The sequence below is a fragment of the Lissotriton helveticus genome, chromosome 10, assembly GCF_964261635.1.
Source record: "Lissotriton helveticus chromosome 10, aLisHel1.1, whole genome shotgun sequence".
Taxonomy (NCBI): Eukaryota; Metazoa; Chordata; class Amphibia; order Caudata; family Salamandridae; genus Lissotriton; species Lissotriton helveticus.
In genome coordinates, this window is record NC_136071.1 from 1,210,145,378 (window position 1) to 1,210,164,248 (window position 18,871).

The window sequence follows — 18,871 nt, forward strand, 5'->3', positions numbered from 1 at the left end:
CTGTGACGAATCTCATCGAGTGTGGGCCTTGATCTACTATAACTCCTTTGAAGAGGGGTGATTCTTTACAGCTGGGGCCATAAACTACATCTGCAGGGCTAGCTGATACCCTAGGACCAGACTGGACAATCGGACACAGAGGAAAAGGAGTGTCAGAGGGTGCGGTAGTGAATAGGGCGAAAGGGAGGTGTCGGGCGGGCACAGGGTGTGATTCTCAGGGAAGAGCAGCGCAGATGGGGGGAGGTTTATTACCCATGCATAAGACAGAAAGCGGGGGTGACCACTGCCTGGGGGAGATGCTTGCGAGGGTGGGGAGCCATGCTAAGGATCGACAGCGTGCAGAGAGTGGGTCTGGTCAAGGCATCTAAAATGGCTGCCGTGCACGACAAAAGTGTGGCATTTGAAAAAAGACAAGATGGCGCAGACAATGTTTTTCAACACTTCCTGATTTCCTTCGAATCGAACGTTAACAGACGTTGGGGCATATTACCAAAGTTAAGCGATATTTATCCCTAACGATGCTTAGCAACGATTTTTTTACCGCTAAGCATCGTCAGAAATTATCGCAGATAAACCTTGCTATTATCAAGGTTTATCGCAAATACGTTAATAAACGACCGCAATGCATTAATATCGCTGAAAACTCAGCGATATTCATGCATTACCGAGCTAATGCTCTTAGCCATGTTATCCACCTCCCATTGGATAACATGGCTAAGAACTGCTCAGGGCAGGTGCTAGCTTTTGGAGATATTCGCGCTTATCTCGAATATTTCCAAAAGTTGATAATAGGAGATAGCGATGTTAGCGACTGTTTCCAGTCGCTAACATCTTGGCACGCCCACTTTGCATGTCATTAGTGATAAATATCACTCACATGCAAAGTGGGGCCCAAAATGGTCGCTATCTCCTACTAGCCGTCGCTAACTGGTGTTAGCAACAGCTAGGTAATACAGATATAATTTTATCTCCGCGAAGCGGAGCGCTGTTACAGATATATATCTTGTTTTTGAACGTTAATTTCTCAAAATCCACTGAAGCACATATATTGAGACCTAGCAAAGGCACATCGAGCTACCAGTCCCTACAATTTTGCCAAGTTTCGTGCAAATCCATTCAGCCGTTCGATTATTATTATTATTCTTTTTTTGCCCCGCGGGGCCCTTTTAAAACCTCCACATCAAACCTAAGAGGTCAAGGAGGATCTACTATGCCCCCTTATGGTCATTTGCCCCTTCACTTTGGCCTCCTCTTGTCTCTCGATCCTACCGAGAGACAAGATGGCGGCCGCTACGGACTGTTTGCAATGTTTACAGACGCCGGAGAACCAATCAGCTTCGCAAACCTCCGTTACGCGAAGCGGAGCGCTGTTACAGATATATATCTTTTTTTGAACGTTAATTTCTCAAAATCCACTGGAGCACATATATTGAGACCTAACAAAGGCACATCGGGCTACCAGTCCCTAATATTTTACCAAGTTTCGTGCAAATCCATTCAGCCGTTCGATTATTATTATTATTATTTTTTTTTGCCCCGCGGGACCCTTTTAAAACCTCCACATCAAACCTAGAGGGTCAGCGAGGATCTACTATGCCCCCTTATGGTCATTTGCCCCTTCGCTTTGGCCTCCTCTTGTCTCTCGATCCTACCGAGAGACAAGATGGCGGCCGCTACGGACTGTTTGGAATGTTGACAGACGCCGGAAAACCAATCAGCTTCGCTTCACAAAGCTCCGTTGCGCGAAAAGTACGCGAACTGGAGCGCTGCCCGGTCCGCTGTTACAGATATATATCTTTTTTTAAACGTTAATTTCTCAAAATCCACTGGAGCACATATATTGAGACCTACAAAAGGCACATCGGGCTACCAGTCCCTACAATTTTGCCAAGTTTCGTGCAAATCCATTCAGCCGTTCGGGCTAAAAGTGAGGCCAACCGCCCTATGGAAAACTCAATGTTAAAAACACGTTTTGGGACCCCCCTTTTTTCTCGACCCCCCCTGGACGAACCCCCCCCCCAATTTTCAGGGGCTGCTCAGAAACAAAATGTTCCATTTTCCAGAAAATTTCAGCCAATTCCGTCCACAAAGTTATTAGACATAGAATTTTCAAAAATCCCATAGGGAAAAAATCCTAACTATATATACCTACTGGCGACCGCCAGTAGGTAATATATATATATATTCACTGAAAAAACCATAGGTTATAGACCATATATAGTTAGGAATTAGCATTTACAAAACCTTATTTTACTCACACAAAACCATTGAAATTCCATATATAGTTAGTTGTACTAACTATATATCGCGCACCCGCAATCCACTGCTGATCATGTCACATATTACATCATTCAAGACATGGTCAGTGACATCACTGATGACATCACTGATGACATCTCAAATGACATCACTGATGACATCACTGATGACATCTCAAATGATATCACTGATGACAACATCCAGTGACTGTATTTTTCTGTAAAGTTAAAATATGTCTTACATATTTAAGAATGAGTGGATGTATAAGTGTCTGGATGAAGGATTTAGTAGGTGCATGACTGACTGTATGAATGAGTGATTAAATGTGTCTCACTGAGTGCATGGGTTAGTGACTAAACTGTCTTAATTTGTGCATCATTATGTCTGTTGTTCTGAAAACTGCTGCATGTGTTGTTCAGTAGCTATATGAGTAACTATATGGGTTATTGATTGGTTGCCCAAGTATTTGTATGGGAGACTGAGTGTGTGTGTGGGTGGCTGGGAGGTCTATGACTCTGTGCATAGATGTGTGAGCAGTTGATTCACTAGATGTATGGGTTCAAAAGTGCATGTGGAAACAGCTGTATGGGCGGTTGACTGTGTGCATCAGTGTATTGGTGAGTAGTGTATTGGTGAGTGAATGGATATCTCAGTGCTACATGTCAAAGTAAGTACATATGTAAAACACAGTACATGTGAGAGTTGACATATATAAATAACTGTGCAAAAGAGCCAGTGAATGTGTGAGTGGCTGTATGGATCATTGTGAACTTGTATCAGGGATTGTATAAGAGAGTAAATATGTGTTAGTATATGTTTGAATAAGTAAGGTGTGTATAACTGTATAGTTGAGGAAATGGAGGTGTGATTGATTCTTTGCATGACTGACTAGGTGTGTGAGTAACTCCATGGATGAGTGACAGTCTGTGAGTGTCTGTTTACACTGAGTGTATCTAAGGTTATATTAGAGTCTGAAGAGCTTCATCGTATTATCACATGAATGATGTCATCAGTGATGTGATCAGTAATGTCAAATGAGATGTCATCAGTGATGTCATCAGTGATGTCATTTGAGATGTCATCAGTGATGTCATCAGTGATGTCATTTGAGATGTCATCAGTGATGTCATCAGTGATGTCACTGACCATGTCATGAATGATGTAATATGTGACATGATCAGCAGTGGATTGCGGGTGCGCGATATATAGTTAGTACAACTAACTATATATGGAATTTCAATGGTTTTGTGTGAGTAAAATAAGGTTTTTTAAATTCTAATTCCTAACTATATATGGTGTATAACCTATGGTTTTTTCAGTGAATTTTCAAGGTTTTGTAAATGCTAATTCCTAACTATATATGGTCTATAACCTATGTTTTTTTCAGTGAATATATATATATATATATATATATATATTCACTGAAAAAACCATAGGTTATAGACCATATATAGTTAGGAATTAGCATTTAAAAAACCTTATTTTACTCACACAAAACCATTGAAATTCCATATATAGTTAGTTGCACTAACTATATATCGCGCACCCGCAATCCACTGCTGATCATGTCACATATTACATCATTCATGACATGGTCAGTGACATCACTGATGACATCACTGATGACATCTCAAATGACATCACTGATGACATCACTGATGACAACATCCAGTGACTGTATGTTTCTGTAAAGTTAAAATATGTCTTACATATTGAAGAATGAGTGGATGTATAAGTGTCTGGATGAAGGATTTAGTAGGTGCGTGACTGACTGTATGAGTGAGTGATTAAATGTGTCTCACTGAATGCATGGGTTAGTGACTAAACTGTCTTAATTTGTGCATCATTATGTCTGTTGTGATGTAAACTGCTGCATGTGTTGATCATTAGCTATACGAGAGGCTATATGTGTTATTAATTGGTTGCCCAAGTATTTCTATGGGAGATTGAGTTTGTGTGGGGGTGGCTGGAAGGTGTGTGACTCTATGCATAGATGTGTGAGCAGTTTATTCACTAGGTGTATGAGTTCAAGACTGCATGTGGAAACAGCTACATGGGCAGTTGACTGTGTGCATGAGTGTATTGATGAGTGAATGGATATCTCAATGCTACATGTCATAGTAAGTACATATGTTAAACACAGTACATGTGAGAGTTGGCATATATAAATAACTGTGCATGAGAGCCACTGAATGAGTGAGTGGTTGTATCGATCATTGTGAACTTGTATCAGGGATTGTATAAGAGAGTAAATATGTGTTAGTATATGTTTCAATAAGTAAGGTGTGTTTAACTGTATAGTTGAAGAAATGGAGGTGAGATTGTTTCTTTGCATGACTGACTGGGTGTGTGAGTAACTCCATGGATGAGTGGCAGTGTGTGAGTGTCTGTATACACTGAGTGTATCTAAGGGTATATTAGAGTCTGAAGAGGTTTATCGTATTAGCACAAGAATGATGTCAAATGAGATGTTATCAGTGATGTCATCAGTGATGTCATTTGAGATGTCATCAGTGATGTCATCAGTGATGTCACTGACCATGTAATGAATGATGTAATATGTGACATGATCAGCAGTGGATTGCGGGTGCGCGATATATAGTTAGTGCAACTAACTATATATGGAATTTCAATGGTTTTGTGTGAGAAAAATAAGGTTTTTTAAATGCTAATTCCTAACTATATATGGTCTATAACCTATGGTTTTTTCAGTGAATATATATATATATATATATATATATTACCTACGGCGGTCGCCAGTAGGTAGTTATAGTTACAACCTAGTTTACATAGGAAATCCGCAACATTCTATTTGGAATAACTTTGGCGCTGGTGGACGAATCTTTGCAAATTTCTCCCAAAAAAATGGCCTGCTCCGCTCCGCTCTTCCCTGAAAGTTTGGGGGTGATTCGTGATGCGGGGGCCGAGAAAAAAAGGGGGTTCCAAATGTGTTTTCCCCATGCAATTTCCCATAGGACCTTTAGCCGGGGCTACAGCCCGACCGGCTGAAAGGAATTACACAAAACATGGCAAAAAGGTAGAGTTCTGTTCGCAGATCACGCTTTTTGTTAAATGGTGTAAATCCGTTCCTGAGTAAATCAAAAGTAAAATCATAGACATATATTGGAGGTGTTACTGTAAGCTTACTGTAAGCTTACTGTACTCTGTACCTTTCCGAGCACGAGTTGAATGCTAATTGGCTGTCAACTGTCTGTCAACACTCTAAACCAGAAAGTGTTGGCAGCCATCTTGTGCCTCGGTAAACTGAGGCACAAGAAAGCAGGGAAACAAAGGTGGAAACAGGCGAAGGGGGCAGGGTAGAAACACCCTGACCCCCTAGGCCTGCTCAGGGGGTCCCACTAGGACCCCCAAGGCCAAAATATATATATATTTTTTTAAATCGCGGGGTTCGCGTAGGTGCGCGTACCCTGCCAATAAAAAAAAATGTGCATATATATATATTTTTTTACATGGGGATTCCAACTCGGCATACTTAGGCTCAATTAAAACAAAATAATAAAGACGCATGGAGGCCTGTAGGTCCTCGGAGTTTCCTGGCTGCGGTCGGAGTAGATCCCCAGGTAGAGAGAGCATCGAAGATCCGGAGCCGCAGCAGAGGAGCGCGATGGACATCAACCGAGTGGTCGTCAAGGAGCTGGAGGGGGCGCTGAGGTGTATCGGCAGGGGGAGAGCCCGGGGCATCGTGAGGAAGAGAGAGGACCTGAAGGGGTTCAACTCCTTAGAAGATCTCCTGCATGTGAAGTGGATTACCACCCGCATTCTGGAAATTACCAGTGACCACCTGACGTTCCTTGAAGAGGCAGTGCAGTGGTGATACTGGCAGGGGTAGCTGCTCGCACAACAACACACAGCCAAAGCCATCCAGTTCTGCAGGAGATGCTTTGAATGGCAACGTGTCTCAGAAACATTCCAGAGACGCGGGCAGAGAGGAGGAAGAAGAGTCAGAGATTCAGGCCGTTTGGGGGGAGGAAGAGGAGGATGAGTCGGAAGAGTCTGACCGCTGTGGCGCGCGAAGAGAGGATGAAGGGGAGGAAGAGAGCTAATATGGAGAGGATGGCAGTGACGTCTACTTCTATTATATGATGGATGAGTGCTGGATTGATTATCTGGAGCGTACTGAGGAGGGAAACCTCATTCGTCATGTTCGGCCCAATATGAAACGAACGTGTGAGAATGGTGTCGATGTGAGAGCCCTATCTCCTGGAAAGAAGTTATGAAAAGGCTCAGAGTACATCAGTTTTAGGTCATTAGCACAATGCATAAAGAGTGCCACAACGTTTGGGGACCAGCGAAATGCCATCCACCATGGGCATCAGCGTCAACGAATCCCTTCCATCGGCCCTCCAGCAGAGCTGCAGGACTGGCTGCGAACCTTTCAAAAGTGGACCGGTCCTGAGAGGTGGCTATCATTGGATGAGCTCATCGATCGCTGTGAACCATCTCATATCAAGTATATGATGCAAGTCATCGAGCCACAGTTCCAACGTGATTTACAATGTTATGCAAATACTGGCCCCTGAGGCCGAAACAATATATCATTTGTACATTGTTATTAATTTGTAAATGATCCTGCATTAGGCATTTAGTACACTGGTTATTTTTGCCCACTAGGGTCAAATAAGCTGCTAGCTAGCCAAATCTCGATCAGTAGTGTATTTGATTATTGTTATATGTCTAAATATCCAGACAGTGTCACATGGTAGGCTATTTTTTATACGTTTTTATTATGGCCCACTTGGGCTTATCAATCATGTGTTTACTGAGAAGTCCACTGGTATGTTTAGGTATTTACTCATATCGGCTGTACCCACTTGGGTGGCATGCTTGTAAACGGTCTATATTGCCTATCTGACTGCTTTTCATGTGAACGGGGGCGTAGCTCAACCAGTACGTGCATCTTTTGCCGTGGGTTTCAGCTACTGACAAGAGTTCGCGGCTCACCCTGAGACTTTTTTGATAAAATTTCACACTAATTCATTATTACTTTTATTTTTTGGCACAAATGAACTTAAGATGCCACACAACAAGGTGATCATATACCATACACTATTTATGTTTTTTCTTTATGTATTAGACGCCATTACAGTCAGCAAGCCGATGATTTGTAAACATTGTATTTACTTTTTGTTTGCAGCACACATGTTTATTATTATATTTGCACACGTTTATAATGATGATGATATGAAAACAGGAGGCTCTCTAATGAATATGAAACTTAATGGCACTTGGTCTATGACCCAGAATTTGAGACATTTTCACCGACTTTCATGTTCTTTCTCCATATGTTTCGCTATCGCATTGGATTTAATCTCTTTACTACCCAAAGAGCTTGCCCTGTACGTACTATCCTTCTTAGAGCCCCGGGACCTTCTGCGAGCCGCTCAGACCTGCCGCTACTGGAGGATCCTGGCTGAGGACAATTTGCTATGGTGGGAAAAATGTAGAGATGAAGGAATTGATGAGCCCCTCAAACTGAGACGGCGGAGGATGCTGACATCTGGTTTCATGTACAGTGCATGGAAATGTGGTTTCATGAGGCAGCATAAGATAGATATGAACTGGCGAAGCGGGGACATCAGGCCCCCTAAGGTGCTAAAGGGACATGATGATCACGTCATAACTTGTCTTCAGTTCTGTGGGAACCGGATAGTTAGCGGGTCTGATGACAACATGCTAAAGGTGTGGTCTGCTATCACAGGAGAGTGTGTTCATACATTGGTGGGGCACACAGGCGGCGTCTGGTCCGCTCAGATGAGAGATAATATAGTGATTAGTGGCTCCACAGGCAGGACGCTGAAGGTCTGAAATGCAGACTCTGGTGAGTGCATCCACACCCTGTACGAGCATACATCCACAGTGCTCTGTATGTACCTCCACGCAAGCAGGGTTGTTAGCGGCTCACGTGATGCCACCCAGCAGCTCTGGGACATTGAGACTGGACAGTGTCTGCATGTAATTATGGGGGATTTTGTAGAAAAAACAATGGGTTGAGGTGGTAAGGTCTACTTATGTTTAATGATTCAATAAACATAAGTAGACCTTACTATATAGGACCTTTTTAGGCCACCCCAACCCATTGTTTTTTCTACAAAATCCCTCAACCCCAGGTTTAATTTATGGGGTACCCTTGTCTCTTAAACTGCATGTACTTATGGGTCATGTGGCTGCTGTTCGCTGTCTGCAGTATGATGGCAAGAAGGTGGTCAGCGGTGCTTATGATTACACTGTGAAGGTCTGGGACCCGGAGACGGAGACTTGCATTCACACTCTGCAAGGACACACCAACAGAGACTACTCCTTACAGTTTGATGGGGAGCATATTGTGAGCGGCTCCTTGGACACCTCTATCCATGTCTGGGATGTGTAAAGTGTAAAGTGGAAATTGTTTGCACACGCCTATGGGTCATCAGTCCCTGACCAGTGGGATGGAGCTGTGGGACAACACCCTTGTCTCAGGAAATGCCGACTCCACTGTGAAGATCTGGGATATAAAGACAGAACAGTGCTTACAGACACCGCAGGGCCCCCAGAAGCATCAGAGTGCTGTCACTTGCTTACAGTTCAGCTCGAAGTTTGTGGTAACAAGCTCAGATGATGGCATCGTTAAACTACATCTGTGAGCCCACCCCATAGCTCGCTAGCTCTGTCCTAAACCTGTCCTGACTTCTGCTGCGGACACCTCTCCTCTGATGCGGACACGCTCTCCTCTGGTGCTCTGGCAAACACGGGCCTCTGTCAGAGTAGTGCCCCTCAAAGTGAGCTTTGTGACAGTATCAAGACATACCGTAACCAGATGTAATGATTCCCAGCCTATTTACAATGGAAGGATGAAGGGCTGAGACGGTCATTGCCAGATTCAGGCTCGACATCTGCAGACCACAGTGAGCCCTGAAGTCACTGAGTGCTATTGCCAGATTCAGTCTCGTGATCTGCACTCCCGCCACAGTGATCGCTGAAGTCATCGAGTGACATTGGTGGATTCAGTCTCATGATCTGCAGGCTACAGCGAGCCCTGAAGTCAGAGTGATATTGCTGGATTCAGTCTTGTGATCTGCAGGCCACAGTGAGCGCTGGAGTCACTGAGTGATATTGCCAGATTCAGTCTCGTGATCTGCACTCCCGCCACAGTGATCGCTGAAGTCATCGAGTGACATTGGTGGATTCAGTGTCATGATCTCCAGGCCACAGTGATCGCTGAAGTCAGAGTGATATTGCTGGATTCAGTCTTGTGATCTGCAGGCCACAGTGAGCCCTGGAGTCACTGAGTGATATTGCCGGTTTGCACTGATATCCCTTGTTTGCCTGCTTTAAATGGGCTGGTGTTGTCAGACACTGGGTGCTTCCAGTTCTTTCGTTCTTCACTGCAGTGACACACTACTTTGAATCGGTGACTACAGGCACCTCTCAATAGCGCTCAGACCCCCTGGGACAACAAGTGCTGGCGCTGTTACATTTCCGCTTCAGCCTCGGGATCTCAGCAGCACTGCTGAGTTCACCAGCTCACCCACCCTGTCAGGCCAGGAAGATACAGTGCTACTTTGAACAGCATCTCAATGCTTCCCTTGCTGACCTCCTTCGGGTCAAGTAGTTGCCACTCTTGCTTCTCTCGGTTATCTTCTGACCAGGTCAGGAATGTCCCTTTGACCTCCTTGTCACAGGTTTCAATACCGGCGTGACCACTCAGCCCTTCATCCTTCCGAAGTCGATAAAGTAAGTGAGTACCACCTCTGGTACTCGGCACCAAGATGCCCCCAGGGGTTAGCGTGCCACACTCTATCTCCTACCTCCTATTCTTCACACCTATACAGAACTGTTGCATGTTTCAAAATCTGCAGAACTGCTCTCGCATCCTCACAAACTCTTTCTACCCCTTCTCAACTTCATAGCACTTCCCCATCCTTCAAAAGTGTAGAGCATACTTCCCATCCATCACAAATCTACACCTTCAAAATATACAGACATTTCCTCCCATTTTTTACAACTATGCATAACTCCCCCTAACTAATTTGCAGAATGTCTTCTGTTTTCCCACATCTGCTGCCTTTTACGGCTCTTGAGTCACCTCCATTTGTTCAGTTTCCTTAACAGTTGCACAGTATTCCCCCCATCCCTCGCAACTCCACAGAACACCGTTAGCAGCTTTCTTGAGCTCCTCTTCAATCCTTCCGAGTTCCATAAACCTTGCTTCTATTCCTCACAAATCCAAATAACTCCTCTCACATCTTTTAAAACAAGACAGAAGTCGCTCATGTACTTTGACACTACAGAACTTGGCTCCTATCCTTCAGCAACCTACAGAATTGTTACACTCTTTACAATTCACAGAATATTACTTCCACGCTGCATACAAGCTCCTAATGTTGCATACATCCTCCACAGCTTTCCAGAACCTCCACTATCATCCACAGTTTCATAGAATATCCCTTTGTTCAAAATGTTGTCCATTCAATCTCTCATCTGAGGAACATCCTTCTTGTACCTCGCTCCTTTTCTGACTTTCTCCATATTTCACAACGATGTAAGACTAAACTCTTATCCATCCTGATTCTTGGGATAGTTGCTCCACCCTTTGCAAGTCTTGGTTTTGGGCTGTCATCGATGGTGAGTCGTTCTCCTCTCTGTTCTTGCACTACCTGCTTTGAGCAGGGGCTGGTCATTACGTGCAATCTTACATTTTCACCTCTCGCCTTCGCACCACCTAGTATACAGCACGTGTGGACATAGCTGTGCGTTCCTACACACCAAAAAGATGATGCTGCTACCGTTAAGAACGTTTTTCACAAAGAACATAAGCAGGCACGGTCTCAGGGCTTTCTCTGGGTCACAGCAGAGGCACAACAGAGATAAAAAGGTAGAGTGAGTTAACAGTGCACAGGCTAACATTTACTGGTTTCACACGGAAATTTTTCTAAGTGTGGAGTTTTGGAAGTTTAAAAAATTCCTGTAAAAGCCGAGAGACATCAGTGCTGCATCTTTGAGCCCAGGACGGACCCTGAAAAGTAAATGTAACCATACTTACAGTAACTTGAATTTCCTTCCATAGGCTAACATTGACATGTTTACTTGGAAATTCTTCAAAGTGTGGTGTTTTGGAACTTTAAAAAATTCCACTAAAATCAGCCGAGCTACGAATTCTGATTTACTCACCTGTTTTCAAGAGAGACCTCAGTGCTGCATCTTTCAGTCCACTACTGATAATGAAGAGTAATTCTAATCGTAGTTACAGTAACTTGAATTTCCTTCCATAGGCAAACATTGACATGTTTTACTTGGAAATTCTTCTAAGTGTGGAGTTTTGGAACTTTAAAAAATTCTTCTAAAATCAGTTGAACTACGAATTGCGATGTACTCACCTGTTATCAGGAGAGACCTCAGTGCTGCATCTTTTAGCCCACTACTGATCCTGAAAAGTAATTCTAATTATAGTTACAGTAACTTGAATTTCCTTCCATAGGATATCATTGCCTGCTATATAAAATATATATAAATAAAAAAAAATATATGACAATTTCAATATTTTAAAAAACATTTATTTTTCAATTTGTATAAAAAATATGTAATGTAATTTAAAAATAAAATATCTAAAAATAAATAATTTAAAATATTGTAGTAAATCAGTATAAAAAACAATATAACAATTAATACATTTAAAAATTATCATTTTCAAAACCTTTGAAATTCACTGAAAAAACCATAGGTTTCAGCCACGTTATAGTTAAAAATTAGCATTTAAAAAAACCTTAGAAATTCACTGAAAGACCATAGGTTTCACACGTGTTATAGTTAGCTGGACATTTCACTCATACAAAACCATTGAAATTCCCCCGTTATAGTTAACTATAACTCTCGTGCCCACAATGCACTGCTGATGACGTCACATATTGCATCACTCATGACATGGTCAGTGACATCACTCATGACATCACTGATGACTTCTCAAATGACATCACTGATGACATCACTGATGACATCATCCTTGCAGACCTCCTCTTAGCGTAATAGCGTAATATAACCCTTGATACACACATTCAAAAATAGAAACACATTTTTTTTTTTAAATGGAAATACCAATTCCAGTTAGAACAACCTATTCAGTAATTCTAAAATCTACATACACATCCAGTCATTCACTAACAGTTCTATATAGGCACTCATACATGTACTCACTCATCATATGTACTCATACACCTATACATCTTATTACACACCGACACTCTTCTATAGCGTTACTCACACACAAACTGACACATGCAAATAAAATCAAACATCCATTTATTTGCATATACAGCTATACACCCACCACTACACTTACTTCTACAGAATCGTACACGTACTTACTCTCTTAAACAATCACTTATAGAAACACATACTTATTTATACAGGAACACTTACAATCTCTTGCTCTCACATATACTCACTTATATACATCAATACTCACATATACTAGTTTAAAACATATGTAGTTACTCATAAAGATACTATTGAGACAGTGATTCACTCACTAACACACACTCATACACACACTCATCCACCCATACAGTCCTGTACACATGCTGTCTTCAAAACACATAAAAACAGTGAGTCACCCATTCATGCATCTATGCGGTAAGTAATACCCCCCACCAAACCATACAGACACTCATACTGATACTCTAATAACCAACTAATAATCCATATCAACACTCATGTAGCTAGTCACCAACCCATGCAGCCACTTATACACAAAGTGAGACACTGATACAGATATTTACGTATTTAAACTTTACTCGCATAAACATGTATTCGCTAAAATACACTTAATCAATCAGTTATCCAATCAATTTTACACAAACAGAATCATCCATTTAGACGCTTATATATCCATTTATTCTTCCATCGACCTTTAGATATAAATATATAAAAAATATTTTTTTTTCATAAAGATACACATTCACTGGATGATGTCATCAGTGATGTCATCAGTGATGTCATTTGAGATGTCATCAGTGATGTCATGAGTGATGTCACTGACCATGTCATGAGTGATGTCATATGTTACATCATCAGCAGTGCATTGCGGGCGCGCAAGTTATAGTTAACTATAACGGGGGAATTTCAATGGTTTTGTATGAGTGAAATGTCCAGCTAACTATAAAGTGTGTGAAACCTAAGGTTTTTCAGTGAATTTCTAAGGTTTTTTAAATGCTAATTTTTAACGATAACCTGTGTGAAACCTGTTTTTTTCAGTGAATATATTACCTACTGGCGGTCGCCAGTAGGTAGTTATAGTTAGGATTGTTTTCTATAGGAAATCCGCAACATTCTATTGGGAATAACTTTGGGCCGGTTGAGGAATCTGCCTGTAATTTTCCTTAAATTTGCCTCGCTCCTTCCCTGAAAGTTTGGGGGGGATTCGTCAAGCGGGGGCCGAGATAAAAGGGGGTCCCAAAACATGTCTTCCCCATTGTTAATTTCCATAGGGCGGTTGGACTCTGAATGGATTTTCACAAAACTTGGCAAAATTGTAGGGACTGGTAGCCCGATGTGCCTTTGCTATGTCTCAAGATATGTGCTCCAGTGAATTTTGAGTAATTTAGGTTCAAAAAAATATATATATCTGGGCGGAGATCTGATTGGATTGTCTGCACTTCATCCAAGAAGTGTTGGCAGCCATCTTGGGACCAATATTCATGATAGCACCTCATTAAAAACCATTGTAGTTAATAGAGGGTTTTAGGACTTTAGTTACATTATAAATCATTTGTTGATGGTACCATACTCATTTTAGGAATTGTGGTGTGTTCTGAGGTGATTTTACCATGTGAAAAAGCCTTCTGCTGTGATATCATGAATCATGCTTGAAAGAAAACTAATATCTCATCATTTTCCCACAGTGGTTTGGAAGAGGATCTATAAGCTAAACTGAAAGCATATTTTCTGTAAATTCACATTATCTTTCTCAGTCATGTGAGAATGAAGTCTGACATTCTCAGTAAAACATGTACATCCAACAAGGACAGAGACTGACAGTTGATTCCTTTGTGTTCTACTGCAGCCTCCTAGAGTGTTCTAAAGAACAACTAGAGCGCTAACAGTCCTACTTATGACAAAGGTATAGCACACCTGAAGCCATCGTTATGGGAATAAAGTGGTAACTCTTAAAACATTTAATTTAAAAAGGAACAAAATGAGGGGGTATATTATGCCATAGAAAGTATTATTAGTGCTGCAGAAAGAAAAATTATGGCACAGTTTGAGTGACTTCTCAAATTGTCTTGTATTTCATTAAAAAAATTCTGACATGCAGTCTCCCAAGATGGCCACCAGAGACAAAAGAGCCCAAATGTAGCCCAAATATCACCCAGATGTAGCCCAAGTATAGCCCAATGACAGAATGTCCCAGAGTGTTCTAAAGAACAACTAGAGCGCTAACAGTCCTACTTATTACAAAGGTATAGCACACCTGAAGCCATCGTTATGGGAATAAAGTGGTAACTCTTAAAACATTTAATTTAAAAAGGAACAAAATGAGGGGGCATATTATGCCATAGAAAGTATTATTAGTGCTGCAGAAAGAAAAATTATGGCACAGTTTGAGTGACTTCTCAAATTGTCTTCTATTTCATTAAAAAATTCTGACATGCAGTCTCCCAAGATGGCCACCAGAGACAAAAGAGCCCAAATGTAGCCCAAATATCACCCAGATGTAGCCCAAGTATAGCCCAATGACAGAATGTCCCAGAGTGTTCTAAAGAACAACTAGAGCGCTAACAGTCCTACTTATTACAAAGGTATGGCACACCTGAAGCCATCTTGATTGGAATAAAGTGGTAACTCTTAAAACATTTAATTTAAAAAGGAACAAAATGAGTGATGTAATATGTGACGTCATCAGCAGTGCATTGCAGGCGCGCAAGTTATAGTGAGTCCAACTAACTATAACGTGGGAATTTCAATGGTGTTATGTCAGTAAAATTTCCAGCTAACTATAACTGGTGTCAAACCTATGGTTTTTTCAGTGAATATATATATATATATATATATATATATATTACCTACTGGCGGTCGCCAGTAGGTATATATAGTTAGGATTTTTTCTCTATGGGTTTTTTGAAAATTCTATGTCTAATAACTTTGGCGTTTGTGGACGGAATTGGCTGAAATTTTCAGGAAAATGGCACATTTTGTTTCTGAGCAGCCCCTGAAAATTGGGGGGGGTTTCGTCCAGGGGGGGTCGAGAAAAAAGGGGGGTCCCAAAACGTGTTTTTAACATTGAGTTTTCCATAGGGCGGTTGGCCTCACTTTTAGCCCGAACGGCTGAATGGATTTGCACGAAACTTGGCAAAATTGTAGGGACTGGTAGCCCGATGTGCCTTTTGTAGGTCTCAATATATGTGCTCCAGTGGATTTTGAGAAATTAACGTTTAAAAAAAGATATATATCTGTAACAGCGGACTGGGCAGCGGCCCAGGACGCGTACTTTTCGCGCAACGGAGCTTTGTGAAGCGAAGCTGATTGGTTCTCCGGCGTCTGTCAACATTCCAAACAGTCCGTAGCGGCCGCCATCTTGTCTCTCGGTAGGATCGAGAGACAAGAGGAGGTCAAAACAAAGGGGGAAATAACTATAAGGGGGCATAGTAGATCCTCGCTGACCCCCTAGGTTTGATGTGGAGGTTTTAAAAGGGCCCCGCGGGGCAAAAAAAAATAATAATAATAATAATCGAACGGCTGAATGGATTTGCACGAAACTTGGCAAAATTGTAGGGACTGGTAGCCCGATGTGCCTTTGCTAGGTCTCAATATATGTGCTTCAGTGGATTTTGAGAAATTAACGTTCAAAAAAAGATATATATCTGTAACAGCGCACCGCTTCGCGTACTTTTCGCGTTACGGAGCTTTGCGAAGCGAAGCTGATTGGCTCTCCGGTGTCTGTAAACATTCCAAACAGTACGTAGCGGCCGCCATCTTGTCTCTCGGTAGGATCGAGAGACAAGAGGAGGCCAAAGCGAAGGGGCAAATGACCATAAGGGGGCATAGTAGATCCTCGCTGACCCCCTAGGTTTGATGTGGAGGTTTTAAAAGGGCCCCGCGGGGCAAAAAAAAAAATAATAATAATAATCGAACGGCTGATGACCATAAGGGGGCATAGTAGATCCTCGCTGACCCCCTAGGTTTGATGTGGAGGTTTTAAAAGGGCCCCGCGGGGCAAAAAAAAATAATAATAATAATAATCGAACGGCTGAATGGATTTGCACGAAACTTGGTAAAATATTAGGGACTGGTAGCCCGATGTGCCTTTGCTATGTCTCAATATATGTGCTTCAGTGCATTTTGAGAAATTAACGTTCAAAAACAAGATATATATCTGTAACAGCGCTCCGCTTCGCGGAGATAAAATTATATGTGTATTACCTAGCTGTTGCTAACACCAGTTAGCGACGGCTAGTAGGAGATAGCGACCATCTTGGGTCCCACTTTGCATGTGAGTGATATTTATCACTAATGACATGCAAAGTGGGCATGCCAAGATGTTAGCGACTGGAAACAGTCGCTAACATCGCTATCTCCTATTATCAACTTTTGGAAATATTCGAGATAAGCGCGAATATCTCCAAAAAGTAACAGCTGCCCTGAGCAGTTCTTAGCCATGTTATCCAATGGGAGGTGGATAACATGGCTAAGAGCATTAGCTCGGTAATGCATGAATATCGCGGAGTTTTCAGCGACATTAATGCATTGCGCTCGTTTTTTATCGTATTTGCGATAAACCTTGATAATAGCAAGGTTTATCTGCGATAATTTCTGACGGTAAAAAAATCTTTGCAATGCATCGTTAGGGATAAATATCGCTTAACTTTGGTAATATGCCCCAACGTCTGTTAACGTTCGATTCGAAGGAAATCAGGAATTGATGAAAAACATTGTGTGCGCCATCTTGTCTTTTTTCAAATGCCACACTTTTGTCGTGCACGGCAGCCATTTTAGATGCCTTGACCAGATCCACTCTGTGAACGCTGTCGATCCTTACCATGGCTCCCCACCCTCGCAAGCATCTCCCCCAGGCAGTGGTCACCCCCGCTCTCTGTTTTATGCATGGGTAATAAACCTCCCCCCATCTGCGCTGTTCTTCCCTGAGAATCACACCCTGTGCCCGCCCGACACCTCCCTTTCGCCCTATTCACTACCGCACCCTCTGACACTCCTTTTCCTCTGTGTCCGATTGTCCAGGCCGGTCCTAGGCTATCAGCTAGCCCTGCAGATGTAGTTTATGGCCACAGCTGTAAAGAATCACCCGTCTTCAAAGGAGTTATAGTAGATCAAGGCCCACACTCGATGAGATCCGTCACAGCAGAAGCGTTGCTATTATCTGAAAACCATCCTGTATTGTGATTGGGGAGGGGACCGAGCGTGAAGCGGAAGATTCCAGGGATGACTCTTTGTACATCAAAGTTTTTACAATTATGTGTCACATTAAAAATATATAGCACTCCGACAAAGTAGTAAGATTATAAAACTTTAATAATTTATAAATATATACAAGAAAACAAAAATAGTAATAACATATAAACATTTTTAGAGAAAAACAACGAAGTAGCGGTCGGCTGTGCGAATAGTCCCAACGCAGCACAACGTCCAGATTTCCGGCGTGGGGCGTCGCGGGGGGTGGGTGATCAGTAGCAAACTGTTGTGCGAATAGTTCCAAGGCAGCAGAACGCGCCGAAATCTAGATGACACAAAAGTGATGTCTAGTAAGTTGCCACCCAGCAAATAACGGCGTGGGGCGTCGCGGGGGGTGGGTCATCAGTAGCAAACTGTTGTGCGAATAGTTCCAAGGCAGCAGAACGATGGCACCAAGGTGATGTCCAGTAAGTTGCCGCACTGGTTTTGGTATCCTACAATGCTGCTCCGAATAACGGCGTGGGGCGCCCCGGGGGAGGCGGCGTGAACGGGCCTCTCCAGGTGGAGTGTCATCTGTTGTAGTGGGGCGCCCCTTTACCGTTTCAGTTGCCATTCCGTCCGCTTTTGGTCCACTGTGTCAAAATCCGCCATTCAGCTGAGTTGCGCCCACTCTTGCGGTGCAGCGATAGGCGGCTGCCACAGGACTCTCAAAATGGCGGCAGGCTGTTTCCTTTTTGGGCCTGGTCCACTGAAATGGCCCTGGGACACCTTGGAAATCGGACGCTTGTCTGCTAGGTCTTGGACCCCATTCTCGAAAGCGTCCCCTCCGCCTTGAGAATTCATCAAAAGTTTTGGGGGCCCCGACTCCTGCAGGCTTCTGGTGGGGAGCGGCTGCCATGATTGCTCGCGGAATGACCACGACGGAGCTACGAGATGGTGGTGCTCTCATGGTGACGCCAGCTTCAGTCTGAAACATCCAGAAACAAGGTGGGGCTTTCATCGTTTGGGGGGAAAAAAAAGTTTTCATCCAATGAAAAGTGTTGTTTTTAGGTCATATGATCAAGCCTTCCATCATTAGGAAACCAAAAGTAAAATGAACCAATGAAAAGTTTTATAAAGAAGTCACATGACCTGTTATGCGGCATAGGGTATAAAATGTGGAGAAAATACGTTGGCACGTGAGGCGGTGTCAGTAGCGGACCGATGTGCGAAT

The 18,871-nt window shown here is 42.6% G+C and overlaps 1 pseudogene; it reads left to right on the forward strand.

Moving 5' to 3' along the window:
* Positions 1–5,785: 5,785 nt before the first annotated feature.
* Positions 5,786–18,871, forward strand: part of LOC144784215 (uncharacterized) — an 82,590-nt pseudogene continuing 69,504 nt past the window's right edge.